This window comes from Pinus tabuliformis, chromosome 7 (assembly GCF_031772625.1).
Source record: "Pinus tabuliformis cultivar Carrire ecotype Pingquan chromosome 7, CPIR1, whole genome shotgun sequence".
NCBI lineage: Eukaryota > Viridiplantae > Streptophyta > Pinopsida > Pinales > Pinaceae > Pinus > Pinus tabuliformis.
Window position 1 is genome coordinate 613,910,007 of NC_142293.1, and position 15,431 is coordinate 613,925,437.

A 15,431-nucleotide genomic window follows, 5' to 3' on the forward strand; every position below is an offset into this window, starting at 1 on the left:
TACGGACATATGCAGCAACACCTTTGTTTTCGTCTCCCTTCTCTCCCAATCTGGTATAGAAGCTACAACAGTGAGTTTGGGCTCATCCTCACTCACAATGGACCACAATTATAACCTTCTAAAATAGTCAGCAACTTGAATTTCCAATTCACATAATTTCCTCCATCAAATTTGATGGATTCACTCAAATAAGTATCAGACAACAAATTTGCCATGAAAAAAAAATTCACAAAAATGTGATCAAATCTAAATCCAAATGCACCAAATTTCACTAAATCCCAAAAAACTTTCACCACACATACACCATAAAAATCTTTACTAACTCCTTTTCACTATTAAAAATTCCCATTTTTTTTTTTTTTTTTACTTTTCACCACATTAAACAAATACTCAAAAACCTTATCACTACATGATAATCTTCTCATTAAAAACAAACACTTCTTTAGTTTCAACACTTAAAATAAAGCAAATCTTTTAAAAACTTCTCCTAACAAAACACAAACCAAACTTGATTTGCTTTGTTTTAAAACAGGTAAAAAATTGGTTGGAACGTTTTAACTCAAATTACTTTCACGATTTTCAAATAACATGAAAATTCTCTGCGTCAATGTTGCAGCAACTACGAACAACCCCATTTATTTACAACAAGCCTTACACTTGCAACTTTCACCTCAGGCAGCAAAACTCCCCATTTATTTACAACAAGCCTTACACTTGCAACTTTCACCTCAGGCAGCAAAACTTGGCAGATTAGCATCCGGAGCACTCACCAGCCAACACCAACACGACAGCAACACTTCTAGACAGCGCTCCAACACGACAGCAACACTTCTAGACAACGCTCAAGGCAACAGCTCAACGGCTTCTCTAACAAGTGAATCACAGCACACTACGCACTCCACCATGCTGCTTGATTCACACAGTGCATTCACACTTAGCCGCACCAATCTTCACACACACACCATGGGCACACTTAGCCGCACCAATCTTCACACACACACTACGGGCAGACTCTGCCTGCCCTTCACACCACAAAGCACTAGCGACCTTGGCCAAACACAGCTCACCTGAGCTGTGATACCATCACAGAGAACAAAATCCACACCAAAACTTGATCGATTTATTACTAAACACTGCCATTTATAGAGGTTTTCAGCCACAGAGGAGCAATAACTAAGCCGAATGTCTTTACTGCCTAACAGTGATCGGCTCCCTCTGAACAGTGAGCGGGCCGTTCGTGATTAATACCTGACATACCTTTCCGGAAAATGAAAGTTTGACACAATTTACAGATTTAAATTGGCAATGAATTGGACAGGCAGATGAGCACCACGAACCCGTTTTGTCAGACGTAGCGGTGAAAAAATTCCACTCCATTTTCAATCACTGCCAGTGAATCTTTACACAGGGAGAGTTCCAACTCTGGGCTGAAGGAATCTCCGGCCACCGGAGTTCTTTCATCTATCGTTGGCGGACTGAAATCTTTAAGATGGACCATCAATAAAAATAATTCAGGGTGTTCGTGTGAGCGTGCCGGGTGGAATTTGTTTTTTAAATAGCTTTAAAAAAATCTAGCTGACCTTTTAACTCAAATAATGAAAAAATTTATCATAACTCAATTCAATTCCATTGTTATATAAATTAAAAAAATATTAAAATTAACATGTGCACCTTAGGGTGCAAAAGACACCCAACCGCGTTTCGAGATTACACTGTATACATACACTGCTTTAAATCTTGCAATTATAGCGCTGATTAAAAACAAAGCGCCGAATTAAAAACTTCATGACGTCATCTAAATCTCCACAATTCCTTCTACAACATTAATAAGAGGAATCTCACCATAAATCTCTACCGTGTTAGCGAAAAAAAACCTCACAATAAAAACAGTATAAACATTCTTTGTAATAAAATTTTGAATTGTTTATAAACTTCTCTTATTAATTTACTGAACTTTCAAGTCAGCCAGTAATATTGAGTAAACAGAGAAAGATAAAGAAAATGTAATGAGTGGTGCTCTGTACACTGAAAACGACCAAATGGGCCCGAAATGGATGGTCCTCTGTACACTGAAATGACCAAATGGGCCTTTGATAACTGTATGAGCAAGGTTGAAAAAGAAATGAAATGAAATGGTTGATTACCGTTATTTTTTTTGGTGAAATGAAACTAAAATAAATATTTATATAATGGAAATTAAGAAATTGAAATGAAAATAAAATAAATATTTATATAATGGAAATTAAGAAATGAAAATAGAGTAAATATTTTAAACAAAGGTTTTTTTTTGGTAGAAATTATATGAGAGAATTTTTTGGCTAACCCAGTTCCAACCAACAAATGTGGTTTATCATCAAGACCATATTTAACAAAATATTTATATAATTGTTTATATTTAACCAGAGTAAATATGTATATAATTGCCTATATTTAACAAAATATTTGGAAATGATTTTATCTTTAGGTAAAAAGGAAATAATTTTATCTTATTTTTACATATTTTAGTAGAGAATGGAATGTTGTACTTAGTTCATTTTAAAGATTTCTTTTGTTTATTTTTTTCATAATGAAATAAGATATTGACTTAAAATAACATCATTTTCCTATCAAAAGAATCTATGAGAATATATGTAAATAACTAACTATTAAAAATTATGATATACATCAAAACGTAAGTGAATATATTTTACAAATATAATTGATGTATGACATGATATGCAAAGGGGCCCATGATGATTGTAGGAGGCAAGATAAAAAAAATGAAATGGTTTAACCTATTTAGATCATTTTTATTATTTATGAAATGAAAATAGAATAAATATTTATATAATTGAGATACCAAAATGAAATTAAAATAAATATTTATATAATTATTTATATTGAAAAAATATTTGTAAATAGTTTTTTGTGGAGAGGAAATAATCTTATCTTATTTTTGCATATTTTAATAAAGAATAGATTATTGTAGTAAGTTCATTTTATAGATTTTTGTTTTTCTTTTCAAAATTTACCCGAACACTGCCCTACATCTAGTCGTCAAAGTTTTTGGTTCATAATGTGAAGTGGTGTTGAGTCTTTGGGAGTCGTCATCATAGATTTTTGGGTCATGGGGTATGTCGTCAAAGTAAAGATTTGTTGAAGTTTTTATTTGAAAATCAACTACAGTGAAGGGTATGTTGTTCAAAGAAGCATGATTTTTTTGAATACTATACTTTTTTTTTCTTTTAATATTCTTCATTTTCCATTTTGATGCAGGAGCATCCATCTGATGGTACCATGACCGGGTGTTTGGTCTCGGTCTCAGCTAAGAAGGAGACGTTCATATTTTCATATTTTCATATTTTGTTAAGGGATATTTAGGAAAAGCACAGTTAGATATAGGTGGTTACAGCCACAATGTTGGTTTTCTTTTATTTATTTTACAATTGTTTTCTTATATATATATATATATATATATATATATATATATATATATATATATATATATATATATATATATATATTCCACAGAGAAAGAAAACTCAAATAGCAAAATGGTTAACAACCGTGTAACTGAAGAAACAACTACAAACTTTTCTTTTAATATTCTTCATTTTCCATATTGATGCAGAAGCATCAATCTGATGGTACCGTGACCGGGTGTTTGGTCTCAACTAAGAAAGAGAGGTTCATCATCATTTGGTTTTACTTATATTTGTTGATTAAAAAAATGTTCAGGGACTTGTTTTTATTTTCATATTTTGTTAAGGGATATTTAGGAAAAGCACAGTTAGATGTAGGTGGTTACAGCCATGCTGTTGGTTTTCTTTTATTTATTTTACAATTGTTTTCTATATATATATATATATATATATATATATATATATATATATATATATATATATATATATATATTCCACAGAGAAAGAAAACTCAAATAGCAAAATGGTTAACAACCGTGTAACTGAAGAAACAACTACAAACAGTTTGAGTAACTGTATCGTAAAAATACAAAAGCAAATGTACCACATTTTGTAAAAGGTTTGATACACTAGAACAAGAATAAAATACAAAAGTAAATAATTATCAAAGACCTGAGCATCTGAGTCCATCTGTAATAAGCAATCTCTCATTTTATTTCTTTTCTTTTCCCTGTGTATGACAATTAGGCAAAGAACTGCGTTTCTTTATTTTTAGAAATCTTCTCTAACAGACAAAGACATAGTTCTTAATTTTGAACGACGAGAATAAGGAGCATAACATTAACAGGGGAACTAAATACGTAATCTCAGCAACAGTACAAGTTCCAGACACACGGCGCAAGCAACAACCATAGAAGTGAGCCAGCAGATTCCAAGACTGTAGAATGCATTCATGACAGAGGTAACCCATGTGTAACCGAATATCTTTTTTTTCCATTATAAACAATTTAACGTTGGCATACAGAAACAAATAAAATTGTAAAGTTCTAAAGACCAGCAACAACAAAGTGGAGCGATTTCCTCTTCAGGAAGACCAAACAACAAAGCTAGGGTTTGAAACCCTGAACAACGACCGTATAGAAAATAAGAAATTATTTACAACCTGGACTCGTTGGACACTAAATAACTGACAGAGAAACCAAATCTCTCAATTCCTAACCAAATAGCAGACTACACCAGTGAAGGATCCGAAGAAGGAAGTCCACAAACAACAAGACTATAACAGAGAACGACCCTACCAGTTTCATTGGTAGAAATCCAAGCAGCGACTCAATTTGGAGCTAACCCCAACCTGCAAAGGGGACAACAGAGACATATTAGTGTTTTCATTCCAAAAACAAGTTGTGAGAACCAATAACGAGTAGTGGAAGTAAGGTCCATAACTTACCTTACCAAAAGGATAGAAAGCGCCAGTGGAATGAATTCGAAACTAGGTCGCAGCCACAAGAGGGAGCCCTGCTCACAAGGAGCGGCTACCCTTAGTACCACAGTAAAACTGAGTAAATAACTATAGCTATGAAGGAAAGGACTTACCTTGCCAGTATCTGTCGAAGTCAAGCATAGGGGTCCGTTGTGACCGCAACTTGAAACCCACAGAGAATTAACAGCATATTAACTAGAAATTGTAATATACCTATTTTGATTAACCCCACGTAAGGTAATATTAAATTACCAATCAGTTAATCAAACCTGCATAAAAGCAATTTTAAATTACATATCAGTTACAACTAATTCTTGGCATTGGTTAAATGGATCAGCGAGCACCCTAACAGGGGAACAAGAAGGGGGATGGAGAATGGTGTGCTGGAGAGACAGGCAGAGTGTGTGAGAGAGAAAAGGGGAAAGACCCTGAAAAGGACTACGTCTGGTAAGGACCAGATAGTCAAGCACAGAGTGCTGGTTCACTGAGGATTGTGATCCGGTAAACAGAAGCTTGGGGGGAGACTCAAGTCTTGGAGGACTGGTCTCATGGTTGGGAGGAAAACAAGCTTCACACAAGGATTGACTGAAGGCTGTTCCAGATTTCATCTTACCAGCAGGAAACCAGGTAAGTAACGGAACCCATTCAAGTCTGGATATCAGTGAAGCTGGAAAATTAACTGTGATTATCTACATCATTTTTATAGATAGTCTATGGTTAAACTGTGGTAGAAAGACTGTCTAGGGTCTAGACTGAGTCAATATCTGTAATGTTAAAGATAGTGGGTACACGTAACTGGTACAGATTATTGATAGCCTGTATGGCAAGCTAAGTAGTGATGTACTGTAAAGATCTTGTATTCAGTTACAGTTATTCGCTGCAAAATTCCAGTAGATAGAGAAGACGTGAACGAAAACCTTACATGATATCATTGTTATGATATAAAGCCAAATATGCAATAGTTGATACATTGAGCGAAGAAAGAGAAGCCTTCACGGTGTGACGGTAATATCAAGAAAAGAATGCAGTGACCGTGGAGTAAATGAAACGGGCTAATGACAGAATGAGTTTACATCTCGCAGTCATAACCGAGTCAATAGGACCGAAAACCTCATGCAACAAATAGGCAGAGAACAAGACGGTGTCCATACCCTAAGAAACGCATGCACAGTCAGCTGAATAGGATACCCTCTTCATTCTTAGAATCATCTGTTAACAGAGTTATTATTAAAATGATGAGGAAAAACACAGTAATGCGGAACCCCGAGTCGGTATAGTGTACCAAGCGGCTCATATGAAATCAGAACGTTAAAGAAAGGGCTGAGATTATCCTATTATAAACCGGGGTTTGATACCGAGAAAAATATTATCACACATAGAGAAGAATCTAGAACCTGCGGCAGAGCCACAACATTCATTCCGCAATCATTGTGGTAATCTCACTGCATAAAAAGGGTTCGAAAACATAATGCCTGTTCTTTATAACTAGAATCCCAATATTCATATGATGAGCCGAAGAAATGGAAATGAGCATTCATATGTCAACCTCATAGTCCTTTGCATGAAGGGTTGTCACTGTCGGCCATACATCTATGGTAACAGATGATGGCGCGACAACATACCCTTCTATGCTAATTCAAACCCTCAGCCAGTTAGCCATGCATCTACGGAACCAGATGTAGGCACGGCGGGGTAACATATGTACATTCCTTCACAGATAATGACGAAATACAATAAGCATTACAGAACTCCATATTACTAAACAGAACATTAAGTCATTATATAACCAAAAGAGGGATACTGTAAACCTCGACTTTCAATCTATATGGGTACAAAAATAAATAGGCCACTGGTCTCGAACCAGGGTTTGTAACCAGTCACAAGTAAGCCATAGTTCCGACATTTAAATCAACGAAAGTACAAATTCATATGTATAGAGACAATAGAAGTCCGGCCTCAGAAAAGCAGCGATGTTCACCATGGAGGGGAGGGACCCGACTCCTCAAACGGTCCCAGAAGTTCTTGGTACCCAAGTAGGAGGGAGGTCCATTGAGACCTGCGACCAACCGAATGACAATGAGGTTGGGTCGCTGCTCTTGCTCAGAGAAAACTCTGGCAACCCCAAAAATAAACCGAAAGAATCCAACCGAGAGTCAAACCCTTGTTCAGGTAAATACCTGTGAAAGGCTTGGTGGGCTTCAATAGCTCGGACTCCACGTTACACCAGAGATGCCGGAAGCCGGAGGTGCAACCTGTCAAACCAGAGAAGTAAATTAGGGCTCGGCGTGAATATTCAATGACTATAAACATAACAAGAGCTATTAACTGGTAAGGAAATTCACCTGACCGTTTCAGTAATACCATCTCCGCAGCTAGAAACCCCTCGAACGGTGTATGAGACTGGAGCTGTGTAGTTCTGGGCGCGGAATGAAGGAGCAACCATGGCAGCGAAGAATAAGGAGCAGATACGAATGAAACTGAAGACAAAAGACTCGAAAAATCCGGAGAGCAACCTTTATAAACTTTAATGGGCAGCGGTGGTACGTGGAAGCTCTGACCACCCTCGATTGCATCCGGTGGCTGAGCGCCGTTGATGAGGGCGACATTTTCCAGAAAACCGGCGCGGGAAAAACCCAGGCTTAGAAACCATGCCCTCATCACATGGCCTGTCAGATATAACATTAAGTCACCGCCAGTTGTCCAATGCTGGAGACGCCAACGAAGGAGTTTGGTACAGCCTCGGTATATACGAGGAATGTGCATAGAGATCTCCAACCATATAGTTAACATATAACCAGATTTATATATTAGTGGTATGGCAGCTGGATACATAACCTGTTCGCCTGCCATGTATACATTGCCTTGGGTCAGGCATGTACGCGATACAATGGCGTTAACAATAATCAGTAATGGATTATTTATTATAAGATGTTAACCATGAGTGGGTGCGGTTATATAGTATATAAAAATTTTATTTATAGGTGTATTATAGTGTGTAGGTACGTGACAGAAATGCAAACAGAGTAATATATACAGAGAAAGTTAAGAGAACAATAAAAATAACAGCGTCCACGGAGAAGAGTAATAAACTAGGCAGAGGAATCCATAACCAGGAGCGGACAAGGTACCATTACAAAACTTAACACAGATGCGGACAAACCCTCACAAACCCTCACGGGAGCAAAGCATAAACCAAGCACCAAAGTGACAAGTGAAAAGCGGGAAGGAGGAGTATAGTCGAAGCGCCGAGGGTGAAGACCGAGGCAAGGACAGATGTCCCCTCGCACCTACCAACGTATCATCAATAACTACGCCAACAATCCAAAACCAAAAATATCTGTGCTAGTCAACTGTTTAATGTTAACTATTGTTGCTTTGACCTGATCCAAAATATTAATCATTGTTTAATTAACTTTAATCTATAAGTTAACGGGCTCGTCCCATCACATATCTCCGTATTATATCTTTTAATCTTACCTATTCCCTCATCCCATATAATTGTTGTATTTTCTATCTTACTTTAAGCCTAATCCCCTTTAAAAACCTTCATAGCGCATCATGTATGAATACTACTCATTTACTTTAAGTCTCCATCCCCTCTATTCCCTAATGGTCATAATTTCAAATCACATTTGCATGCCTCACACTCACTGTGGGAATATATTGTGCAAGTCCTGTTTTCTCTTCACAAATGTTGCACAGATACTCTGTTTTTTACGACCCCATGGAAGAGAAGTGTGGCTAACTAAAAATGGTTTTTCTCAAAAACTAACCAAATAACAATAACCTCTTCCCATTTTTTCACAGGTGTAAGAAATCAGATTTTAAAATGCGTCTTCAAAGATCATTTTTCGCAATAGGTAAATTTCCTGTTTTATTGTCAAAATATCTCCCTAACAAAATACTTCCAAACATTGTTGATAAATAACCACCCATTCACGTGAAAGGAGTTAATTTAAAATTTTACATGGTCAAACTTCATAACTTGAAGACATCTCAAACCTGCACGACCTTGGATATTAACATTATTAAACCTCCTATGCTCGACGATTAAAAAACTGTGGATCAAGATTCCACTCGACACAACCACTGCAATTCTTAGTGGACAGTGGCTTATTCAAAATTGATGGGTTTACAAACCCTCAAGTGCAGATTCTACAGACTACAATAAACAGCAATGTGGCTCTATAAGATCCAATAGTAGAGCAGTAAATAGTTCCTTCAACATTGACTCTTCCGATGGCAGTGAACAACGACTGTGTAGCATGCACTACGAGAGTTTTTATTTTTATATATCAATAGGTTTACAAACTCTACCAATAATCTTTAAAATCACTTAATAAGTTTAGCTCCCTGGTTCCGGCGGGATCTTTGGCTCTGATATCAATCTCATAAATGGATACAGAAAGAAACCATACAATAAAACACTCAAATATTTGAGTGACTACTCAGTAAATTGCTTTATTCAATGGCTTAAAATTACAAGATTAGAAATTAGTAAAAATAAATATAATAATCTTTAACTCACACAAACATGGATCGCAATTGCTAAATTAATTTTCTAAAAATAACTCAACCTAATAACCAATTAGACTTGTTGATTTCAATTAACAAGATAGATTATTCTCTAACAAGAACCTGTGCAGTCCTCATATGCATTTCTCTCGCATTTCATCCACACTTATATTGAACAAACAGTATTCACACAATGTCCTCAGTATATCAGTAATATTACAATAAACAATCAACAAACTTTGTTTAAAAATTTCACAAGAGAGGTCTGATCATTTTGGCTACTCTCTCGATGGGATTTAGAATTATTATCTTTTCACTTAAACTTTTTTGCTTTACCTTGGATTTTTTTCAAAATAGGTAAAAGTCTTTCATTTTTCTTTAGTAAGTATGTATTTCTTTCTAGCTATACTTATTTTATTTTCTCATCCAACTTAGCATTATTTTTATTTTTCACCATAACATTTCTCTCCACTTATTTTTCTCCCAAGAATTTTGGGAAAATTTAGAAAAGTTACAACTATGATTTCTGTCACTTTCCTCTTTTGTGTCCACAACTTGGACTTAACCACTTCACAGAAACCACGTGGACAATGAAGAAACCCAAAATACTCAAGTGTTGTTTCCCATATCAAAGAGAAAAAACATTTATTTATTATAAAATTTATTTACATAAATCAGTCGACTTTAGTCTTGACCCAGGACTAACATTTACACTCCATATTTACAAGCAACTATAAAATAATAATGTTTGCAAAAACATTTGCACTATAAATATCACAACACATATATGCCTTGCATGTATTAAATTTAAAAAAAAGTACACCTTAAGAAATTTAAAAAAATTATACTTTAAAAAATTTCATCCATAATATATGTTGCTATTCATATTTTATATTGTATTAATATAATATTAATTAAAATATTTATTTTATTATTATTAATATTTTATTTATTATTAGCTTCATCAGGAGAGTGAGTTAGTTCTGTCACCTATTTTTAATATATGTGGCGTTAGTTTTGTCATCTGTTTTTAATATTTATGAATCATACTATAAAACAATATTACGATAATAAAACTAATATATAATAATATAATAAATTAAATATTTATAAATTTATAATAACACAGAAGAATTAAATATTTATAAGTTTAAGTGGATAAATATAGCATTTATTAAACATTTATAACTTTGTATAAAATTTAAAAAAATTATAGTGCAAAGGAAGAGATGAAATTCCGCAACTAGTGGGTAGCATTGCATTGTACAGGGCAAAGGAGGAAATTTGGTATTCCACAAAGAGTGGGTGACGTTTACAGGCAAATTTCTGGTGGGCCGCATGGAGGGGCGAGGATGTGAAATCATGGATCAAAGATTCCATTATTGATTTGAGAGAACCACAATCCCACCTTTACCTTTGCACTCCATTTTCAATCACTGCCAGGGAATCTCTACACAGGGGAGTTCCAACTCCGGGCGGAAGGAATCTCTGGCCACTGGATTTCTTTCCTCCATCGTTGGTGGGATGAAATCTTTAAGACCATCATTAAAAATAATTCAGGGTGTTGGTGTTGGTGTGGTGTGAATGTGATTGGTGAAATTTGTTTTCCAAGCGTGTAGAAAATTTTTAAAATAGTGAAAAAATGTATCATAATTTAATTTAATTGTTATATAAATATTGTTATATAAATAAAAAAAAATATTAAAACTAGTATTTACATTTTAAAATGTAAAGAGTACGCCTCCTGTCTTTGGCGCAGGTCCAACGCAACCCGTGACTCAAGATTCTGCGGGATTTGGTTTTTGGTTTTATCCGGGCCGATTACGAGGCAATTGGTTTTAAAATATTGAGACATTTTTAAACACCTCTTTCTCCAAATTTTAAATTATTATATCTTCCATATTGTGATAATTTAAAAACATAATACACATGGTTTTTGGTTTTTCCCAGGCCGATTATGAGGCATTTGGTTTTAAAATATTAAGACATTTTTAAACACCTCTTTCTCCAAATTTTAAATTATGATATCTTCCCTATTGTAATAATTTTCAGAACATGATACACATGCCCTTTCATTTTCGCAGAGCGCAAGTCCAACGCAACGTGACTCAATTCTGCGGATTTGGTTTAGCCGGGTCCGATTACGAGGCATTTTGAAAAATATTGAGACATTTTAATTTTTTATTATTATTAATATATCTTTTATATTGTAATCACTGCGTTCTTCCGTATCAGTCGGTTTCGGCTATATTCTGTCTGGTTTCGGCCTTATTATATTCTGGCTTCGGCCGTATTCTGACTGGCTTTGGCCATATTGTAATCATGAGGGCTTCGGCCATATATGGATTTTCTCTCTGAAAAAAAATCACTGCTTTCTTATTTGGTTTTTTAAGATGAATCTCATTTGTTGGTTTGGAATGTGTCAGGCTAAAATTTTTTCTTATATAATTTTTACCAAAAAAATTTGCTTAATTCATTATGCATCACAGAAGTTAAATATTTTTAATGTTAATTAAAAGCTTATATATAAAAGTTAAATATTTTTATTTTTAATTTTAATTAATTGTTTATATATAAAGATTGTGTTAAAGTTTTAAAATAATATATATATATATATATATATAGTGGGAAATCTATTATAATTTAATTATCATTCATTATTATTTGCCAATGTAATCCGCTAATGTAGGTTGACTTATTAGTGTTATTTAAGGAAAACCACACTATTGTAATTATCCGCTAGTGGTCTTTAAGGGCACAATGTTTCACTCATTTCCTTATATCTAAAGAAGACAAACTCTTAGCCAAACCTGAACAGTATTAGGGCACACTCCAGCTAAACTTCCAAATATATTTATATTAATTAAGGCACACTCCAGCTAAACTTCCAAATATATTTATATTAAGTAAAATCTGTGAAATTTTTAAAATACATTTTAAATTTTTAAAATATTATATTTCAAATCTTTTTTAGTTAAAAATAATAAAAACATTATTTTTTAGTGCAATATTTTGTGATTCAGTGTTTAGAGAGAACTCTCCCACCTAACCACCCAATGTGGTTCATCATCAAGGCTAAGATGGACACATTGATTTAAGCCAAAAATTAAATAGAGTACTAATGCAAAAAAATACAACACCCAAAATGTCACTGAAAGAAAATAAAATAATTAATAATGTTCCTAAAAATTAATTAGTTGAAATGAGAATAATAAGTTAAATATAAATGAATTGAATTTCCAATAAAAAGTACAACACTCAAAATGTCACTGTAAGAAAATAAAACAATTAATAATGTTCTTAAAAATTAATTAGTTAAAATGGAAATAATAAGTTAAATATAAATGAATTGAATTTCCAATAAAAATAAAGAATAGTAAATATAAAGAATCAAATACAATTAATGTATATTTGACTAAATTATAAATACAATTAAAAAATCATGAGATAAAGATCAAATAATCTAAATATATTAACATTTTTGTATTAATAATAAATTCTTGTATCCATGAGTTGTAGATCAATTAGTCTTGTGTGGGGTTTAGTCTTCATCGGGGCATAGATTCATCTAGAGAGGTGTAAGGGTGTAGGGCATAGGTTCATCTAGAGAGGTGTAAGGGTGTAAGCCACTCTTAAGTCTAGACAAACAACATCTTCCATCTTACAAACATGCTAACCATGGCTTAGGCTAATAATAATAATAATAATAATAATAATAATAATAATAATACTTTTTTATATATTTAAGTAAATATATATAAATATAAATAATAAATACTTATAATAAAAGTAAACCAATAATTTGATGAAAAAAAATAATCAAAGCATAATAATATATAGATATAGATTTATGTATATTTAAACATGGAAGAAATATCAACGATGAACCATGAGAAATGGACCATAGAAATTTAAAAATATTAATATATGTAATCATAAATTCATATATATGAGAAACAAAAATGAAAACAAAATAATTAAATTTAAATCAAATGAATAATAAACCTAAAAAGAAAATGAAGATACAAAATCTTTGAAATATAAATTAAGGAATTATAAATATAGAAATAAAAAATAAGAAGAATAATATAAAATTACGAAAATTATAAAAAAAATTGCTAAATTTGTTGAATTGAGGCTTCTGTGATCCATATCAAGTTTACGAGAGATTTTTCCGCGTAAATCACATGATATTTCATTTGTCACAGGCTTCGAACCAACTAGTGTGGTTCATTGTCAGGACAAGTTGAAGAATCAAATCTAGCTATGCATGTTAAATAGTCAGAGCAGAGCATCTAACGACTAAATTCATAAAATTGCTAAAATGTTATCACAATTAATTAAGAAAAGGAAACATTATAAAAAAGGAATAAACTTAAAAGAAACCCAAATGAAGGGAGCACCCCAATCAAAGGAAGGGAAAAAAAACAGACTAGGACTATAAAGTAAAATCCAATAACTGCTAATTTCCTAACCATCATCTTTATCCTACATATTAGATTTTTTCTCAATTTCGATGGCTTCCCTAAATTTTCAATGATGGAGATGGTCAATCTTGGCAATGAATTGGGACTCTTCTATACAAATATGGTGTTTTGTCTACTCAACATGTTTGTCCAAAGCTGAGGAGTGAGTCTTGAAATGTTTGATGTCGACTGCCAGGGAAAATTTTAAAAACCCCCCCAAATTTACATGTATAATAAATGGGCGAATATCCATGGTATATAGGAAAAATGGAAGGCGATTTTATCAATAATATGATATGTATATATAATTTTTTGGCGAATCTCTCACCAGGCATGGCGAATATTTTACTCAATTATAAGATCTTGTGTTTATTGAATACACAAATGAAATCATTGCATTTCTTTAAAATATCTTTTGAAATCAAAATTACCGAAATTACATATCGATAACCTAGTAGGTGTAGGATAAAATTCACCCGTGCCATTCACAGAAAGCATGAGAAAAAACCTAATACTATATATAAAACCAAGAAAATTCAAATTCATCACTTCTAGGGAACTCGTAACCACCCTACCAATACACAAGTATGTTCCTATTTGCAATTAGAAAAATTACCCAAATTACAATATGTTTACTCCAGCATATGTTGGAAAGTTATAGAAGGATGACTAGTGCAATCAATCCATTCCTTTTAGCTCTGGATTTGTTTCAGTTTAAAACAAAAATACAAATATACTTGTCCAATATCTATGCTTTAACCATTCACCTTAAGATGTTTTTACAATATAATTTCCTAAGTCTATTTAATATCTTCATTATCATAAAAACCAACCTTTATCCATCTTAACTCCACATCTACCACTCTTAGGGGGATGAAATCTATTTATCCTTCTGAGCACTTGGTAGACCCAGAATTAAGATGGATCTAATATGATAGAATTTCCCCTTTAAATAGTGTATGCTCACATGAATACCATGGTATTACCATGGGTTATCATAAACCTAGAGCTTAAAAATTACTATTAGTAATTTATAAAAATTAATAAAATTAATAGTTGATTTTTATTTTATTTTTTATTTTAACCAAACTAAAATGTTTAACATACATTAAATTACAACATCCATTTTTACTCTTGATCGGATCAAATATTTTTTCACTCTATGCTAGTTTGCATATCACGATATTTGATACCTCTAGGGGGTTAGTAGATCTAGAGTAAAAATGGATCTATGATGGTTTAATTCCCCCATTTAAATAGGCTACATTCCAGGTGAATACCATGGGTCAATACCATGTGCCATTTTGGTGAATACCATGGGTCAATACCATGTGCCATTTTTGCATGGTATTAATAACAATCTAGTCCATGGTATTTGTCCCATAGTATTTTTCCCATAGGTTTCACCTAAATATAACGCATTTTTTGGGTGGGTCAATACCATGTGCCATTTTGGTGAATACCATGGGTCAATACCATGTGTCATTTTTGCATGGTATTAATAACAATCTAGTCCATGGTATTTGTCCCATAGTATTTTGCACATAGGTTTCACCTAAATATAACACA

The 15,431-nt window shown here is 33.2% G+C and overlaps 1 long non-coding RNA gene across 1 annotated transcript; it reads right to left on the minus strand.

Moving 5' to 3' along the window:
• Window positions 1-6,765: 6,765 nt before the first annotated feature.
• LOC149248933 (uncharacterized) lies at window positions 6,766-7,353 on the minus strand. Its single transcript, XR_016265798.1, has 3 exons — window positions 7,224-7,353; window positions 7,059-7,133; window positions 6,766-6,937 (listed from the first exon to the last, which is right to left on the minus strand). It is a non-coding gene; the product is annotated as an uncharacterized LOC149248933 (long non-coding RNA).
• Window positions 7,354-15,431: the final 8,078 nt, after the last annotated feature.